This window comes from Arachis hypogaea, chromosome 3 (genome assembly GCF_003086295.3).
Source record: "Arachis hypogaea cultivar Tifrunner chromosome 3, arahy.Tifrunner.gnm2.J5K5, whole genome shotgun sequence".
Lineage (NCBI taxonomy): Eukaryota > Viridiplantae > Streptophyta > Magnoliopsida > Fabales > Fabaceae > Arachis > Arachis hypogaea.
In genome coordinates this window covers 80,852,451-80,858,450 of record NC_092038.1, presented here as the reverse complement: position 1 = coordinate 80,858,450, position 6,000 = coordinate 80,852,451, and positions in this window count along the sequence as shown.

Below are 6,000 nucleotides of genomic sequence, written 5' to 3'. Positions count from 1 at the left end.
TGAAGGTTGCCGTAAGGGTTTGGCGCTCTTTTCCCTTCCCTGGAGCTGAATGCTTTCAACTTGCTTCAGCTGAAATGAGGAGAAGAAGAAGCTTGGGTCCATTTAAAGCTTGGTTGGGCCCACGGCCCGGTTTGAGCTCGGTTCAATCGATTCGGCCTATTCGGTCCAATCTTGGGCCGATTTCTTCGAAATTATTGTCAAAATTCTCGTTTCGATAAGCTCTATCCTAATTTAATATAATATTCACATTTCTAATCTTCTTTATTAAAAACTAATTTATTGACTAATTATCTACTAATTTAACGGGATTTACATCCTACCCACCTAACAAAGAATTTTGCCCTCAAAATTCAGATGTAGTTACCTAAAAAGAGATGCGAGTAGTTCTTCCGCATATCTGATTCGAGTTCCTAAGTGTGTTCCTCAATACCAGCTTGACTCCAGGCTACTTTTACATGTGATACTTCCTTCCTACGCAATCGTTTAACACTAGTGTCATTAATTCTCACTGGAATTACTGGAAGTGTTAGGCCTTCTCTCACTTGAATCGGTTCCGATTTTAGGACATGACTTTCGTCAGGAGTATACTTCCGAAGCTGTGACACATGAAATATGTCGTGTAAGTTCAAAAGATATAGCGGTAAAGCAATCCTATAAGCCATCGGCCCAACTCTTCTCAGGATCTCAAACGGTCCAATATAACGGGGATTCCGTTTCTTAGTCTTAATAGCTCTTTACACTCCAATAGTTGGTGTAACCTTTAGAAAGACATGCTCTCATTCTTAAAATTCCAAAGGCTTTCGCCTTTGATCAGCATAACTTTTCTGACGGCTCTGGGCTATAAGCATTTGGTTAAAAATCTTCTTTATCTGCTCAGTAGTTTCAGCTATCATCTCAGGCCCTAATAAGCTTTTTTTTTTCAATTTCATACCAACATAGCAAAGATTGGCATTTCATGCCATACAGAGCCTCATATGGAGCCATTCCGATACTCGCATGGTAGCTATTATTATAAGCGAACTCTACTAATAGCATATATCGGTCCCGGCTCATCGGCTGGTCCAAGACACAAGCCCTTAACATTCCCTCCACGGTTTGAATAGTTCTCTCTAATTGACCATCTATTTGAGGGTGATACGCAGTACTCAAACTCAACTGAGTTCCAAAAGCACGCTGAAAAGCTCCATAGAACCTTAATGTTAAACAAGGATCTCTGCCAGATATAATGGTAGAAGGAACGCCGTACAATCTGACAATCTCTTGGATGTACATTCGGGCCAATTCCTCCACTACACAACTTATTCGGATGGTGAGAAAATAAGCTGATTTTGTCAGTCGGTCCACAACCACCCAAATAGCATCACATCCAGTCCAGGTCCTAGGCAACCTCGTCACAAAATCTATTAAGATACTTTCCCATTTCTATTGTGGAATCTCTAAAGGCTGGAGGGTTCCTGATAATCTCTGATGCTCAGTCTTAACCTTTTGACACGTTAAACATTTATATATATGCAATATCACATCATTTCTGGTTACCAGAACATCGCTTTCAGATCTTGATACATTTTAGTGCTTCCTGGATGAATTGAAAACACGCTCTTATGAGCTCCCGCCAAAATACTTTGTCGCAAATCTCTGACATCTAGCATAACAATCCGGTTCTTGAACCTCCACAAACCATCCTTACCTTTTGACACTCTCTATTGTCTTCCCTGTTCAATTGCTGGCAATACCTTATGTAATGCTTCACCATCTGGATGAGCCATTAGAAGGTCTGATTTAAAATCACTTGAAATCTGCAACTGACTCAAACACATAATTCCAGATTCTTTTCTAACTCAGAAGTTTAAACCTTGAAATGCCTTTAATAACTCTTCTTCTCACAACATCATCCAAGCTGTATATAAAAACTTTCGATTTAAGGCATCTGTCACAACGTTCGCTTTTCTTGGATGGTAATTTAATTCAAAATCATAGTCCTTTGGAAGCTCCATTCACGTCCTCTGACGCATATTTAACTCTTTACTTCTCAAAGAGATACTTCAAACTCTTATGGTTTGAGAAGACATGAAACTTAACGCCATAGAGATAATGCCTCCAGGTTTTCAGAGCAAACACAACGGCAGTAAATTCTAAATCATGAGTCGGATAGTTCATCTCATGCGGTCTTAATTGCTGTGAGGCGTATGCTACAATATTTTGGTGCTGCATCAGAGCGCACCCCAAGCTCTTTTATGATGGATCACAGTACACTTCAAATGGTTCACTTGGCTCAGGCATTTTCAGCATGGGTGCAGTGATCAACCTTTGCTTCAATGCGTAAAAACTCTCTTCGCACTCAGGATTCCAGACAAAAGGCGTATCCTTCCTAGTCAGCTTAGTTAAAGGTAAGGTGAGCTGTGAAAATTCCTTAATGAATTTCTGATAATACCCCGCCAAACCTAGGAAACTTTTGATCTCTGTCACTGAAGTTGGTCTCTCCCATTTCATCACTGCTTCTACCTTAGCAGGATCCATGGCTATTCCCTACTTGCTCACTATGTGACTGAGAAACTTAACCTCACTCTTCCAAAACTCGCATTTAGATAACTTAGCGTACAACTTCCTGTCTTTCAAAATTTGCAGTACAGTTTGCAAGTGATCAGCATGCTCTTCCTTAGTTTTAGAGTAAACAAGAATATCATCAATGAAGACCATGACAAATTTGTTCAGGTACGGCTGGATGATCTTGTTCATATAATCCATGAGTACTACCAGAGCATTGGTCAATCCAAAAGACATCACCGTATATTCATAATAGCCATAACGTGTCCTGAAAGTAGTTTTCAGAATATCTTCATCTCTAACCCTTATCTATTTTAAACCTACATCACTCCAAACCGATCCACCCTTCTAAGTTAACTAAATATTACTCCGTCTTAACAACTAATAGCCTTCAACCAGTCATCGACTTGGGCTTTACAATTATCAATGTGCGTCATATATTACGACTGAATATCATATATTAATGATATACAAGGATGTCCAAAATTAAATTGCCAATTTATGGTTACCTCAAGTTTGAGAATTGGATTTAGTTGCATCCCAGTGTTTCCTGTGTGAACAGTCTTGAGCCATATGCCCCGACTTCCCGCACTTGTAGCATTCACCTAGCCCGGCTCTATGCGGCTCATCTGGAGCAATCTCTCCATAGCCTTCCTGTAGTAATTTTCTGCAAATTGACTCTTCTAAACCAGTTCAGTGAAATTCGTTAACCTTTGTGGATACACATAGTTAAAGATGTCTCTCCTAAGACCTTTCTCATACTGGGCACACTTCCACTCCTCATAGTCGGCGAGATTTTCCTGACAAACTTTTGAGAGACGGCACAGGTTGTCGAATTCATGGGTATAGTCAGCAACAGACATATTCTTTTGCTTCAGTTGCATTAACTCCAACAGAAATATTTTCGGTAAAATTTTGTCTTGAATCTATTCAAAGGGACATCTGTTAACTCCATCTGAAAGGTATGACATAACTCCTGCTACTATTTCTGAGCATCTCCCTCCAACATGTGGGTCACTATTTCCATTGACTGTACTTCGGGAATGTGTTGAGTGTACAAAAACTTCTCCACGTCTTGAAAGCATCAATCAGCCTCCAACGCATTGGCATTTCCATTAAATTGAGCTGGACCACTCTTGAGAAAATCAGTAAGGGTCATGGACCTATAGTATTGACCTACATTGCTTGTACCAGCACCCGAGATTCCATCTCGAGGTCCTAGCATCGGTTCAGTCCTAGGATCTTCCCTCTAGGACATCGCTCGAATCCGCGAGATGACATTTGGTTCCAATTCACACCAAACAATTGATATTAAGGTGAGTGGTGGACGAAATTGTGATCACATCAATGTAGTATTATTTGTTGCTGTATGGAATCATTATTATGGCTCTTTGTTATGTGTGTACACAACTCCGTTCAACTAGCCAGCAAGTGTACTGGGTCGTCCAAGTAATACCTTACGTGAGTAAGGGTCGATCCCACAGAGATTGTTGGTATGAAGCAAGTTATGGTCACCTTGTAAATCTCAGTCAGGCGGATTCAAGTACAATTGGATTATTGGTTTAAATTTGATTAATGGAATAAATAGAAAATAAAGATAAATAAACTAAGATAGAAATACTTATGTAAATTAATGGTGGAAATTTCAGATAGGCGTATGGAGATGCTGTGCTCCTCTCGAATTTTTACTTTCTTATTACATTCATCTAATCCTTCTTACTCCTTTCCATGGCAAGCTGTATGTAGGGCATCACCGTTGTCAATGGCTACATCCCATCCTCTCAGTGAAAATGGTCCTATGCTCTGTCACAGCATGGCTAATCATCTGTCGGTTCTCAATCAGGTTGGAATAGAATCCCTTGATTCTTTTGCGTCTGTCACTAACGCCCAGCCTTCAGGAGTTTGAAGCTTGTCACAGTCATTCAATCACAGAATCCTACTCGGAATACCATAGACAAGGTTTAGACTTTCCGGATTCTCATGAATGCCGCCATCAATTCTAGCTTATACCACAAAGATTCTGTTGGGGAATCTAAGAGATATGCGCTCGGTCTAAGGTAGAACGGAAGTGGTTGTCAGTCACGCACGTTCATAGGTGAGAATGATGATGAGTGTCATGGATCATCACATTCATCATATTGAAGTGCAACGTATATCTTGGAATAAGAATAAAAGAGAATTGAATAGAAAGTAATAGTAATTGTATTGAAGCTTGAGGTACAGCAGAGCTCCACACCCTTAATCTATGGTGTGTAGAAACTCCACCGTTGAAAATACATAAGTGAAAGGTTCAGGCATGGCCGAGAGGCCAGCCCCCTGAATGATCAAAAGACCGAATGGTCAAAAGATAACTAATACACGAGTAAAAAGTCTTATTTATACTAAACTAGCTACTAGGGTTTATATGAGTAAGTAATTGATGCATAAATCTACTTCCGGGGCCCACTTGGTGTATGTTTGGGCTGAGCTTGATCTATCCACGAGCTGAGGCTTCTCTTGGAGTTGAACGCCAAGTTATAACGTGTTTTGGGCGTTCAACTCCGGGTTGTGACGTGTTTCTGGCGTTTAACTCTAGACAGCAGCATGTACTTGGCATTGAGCGCCACTTTACGTCATCAATTCCCGAATAAAGTATGAACTATTATATATTGCTGGAAAGCTCTGGATGTCTACTTTCCAACGCCGTTGAGAGCGCGCCATTTTGAGTTCTATAGCTCCAAAAAATCCATTTTGAGTGCAGGAAGGTCAGATTCCAACAGCATCAGCAGTCCTTTGTCAGCCTCCTATCAGAGTTTTGCTCAAGTCCCTCAATTTCAGCCAGAAATTACCTGAAATCACAGAAAAACACACAAACTCATAGTAAAGTCTAGAAATGTGAATTTAACATAAAAACTAATGAAAATATCCCTAAAAGTAGCTTGAACTTACTAAAAACTACCTAAAAACAATGCCAAAAAGCGTATAAAAATTATCCGCTCATCACAACACCAAACTTAAATTGTTGCTTGTCCCCAAGCAACTGAAAATCAATTAGGATAAAAAGAAGAGAATATACTATAAATTCCAAAATATCAATGAATATTAATTATAATTAGATGAGCGGGACTTGTAGCGTTTTGCTTCTGAACAGTTTTGGCATCTCACTTTTTCCCTTGAAGTTTAGAATGATTGGCTTCTCTAGGAACTTAGAATTTCGGATAGTGTTATTGATTCTCCTAGTTAAGCATGTTGATTCTTGAACACAGCTACTTTTATGAGTCTTGGCCGTGGCCCTAAGCACTTTGTTTTCCAGTATTACCACCGGATACATAAATGACACAGACACATGACTGGGTGAACCTTTTCAGATTGTGACTCAGCTTTGCTAGAGTCCCCAGTTAGAGGTGTCCAGAGCTCTTAAGCACACTCTTTTGATTTGGATCACGACTTTAACCACTCAGTCTCAAGCTTTTCACT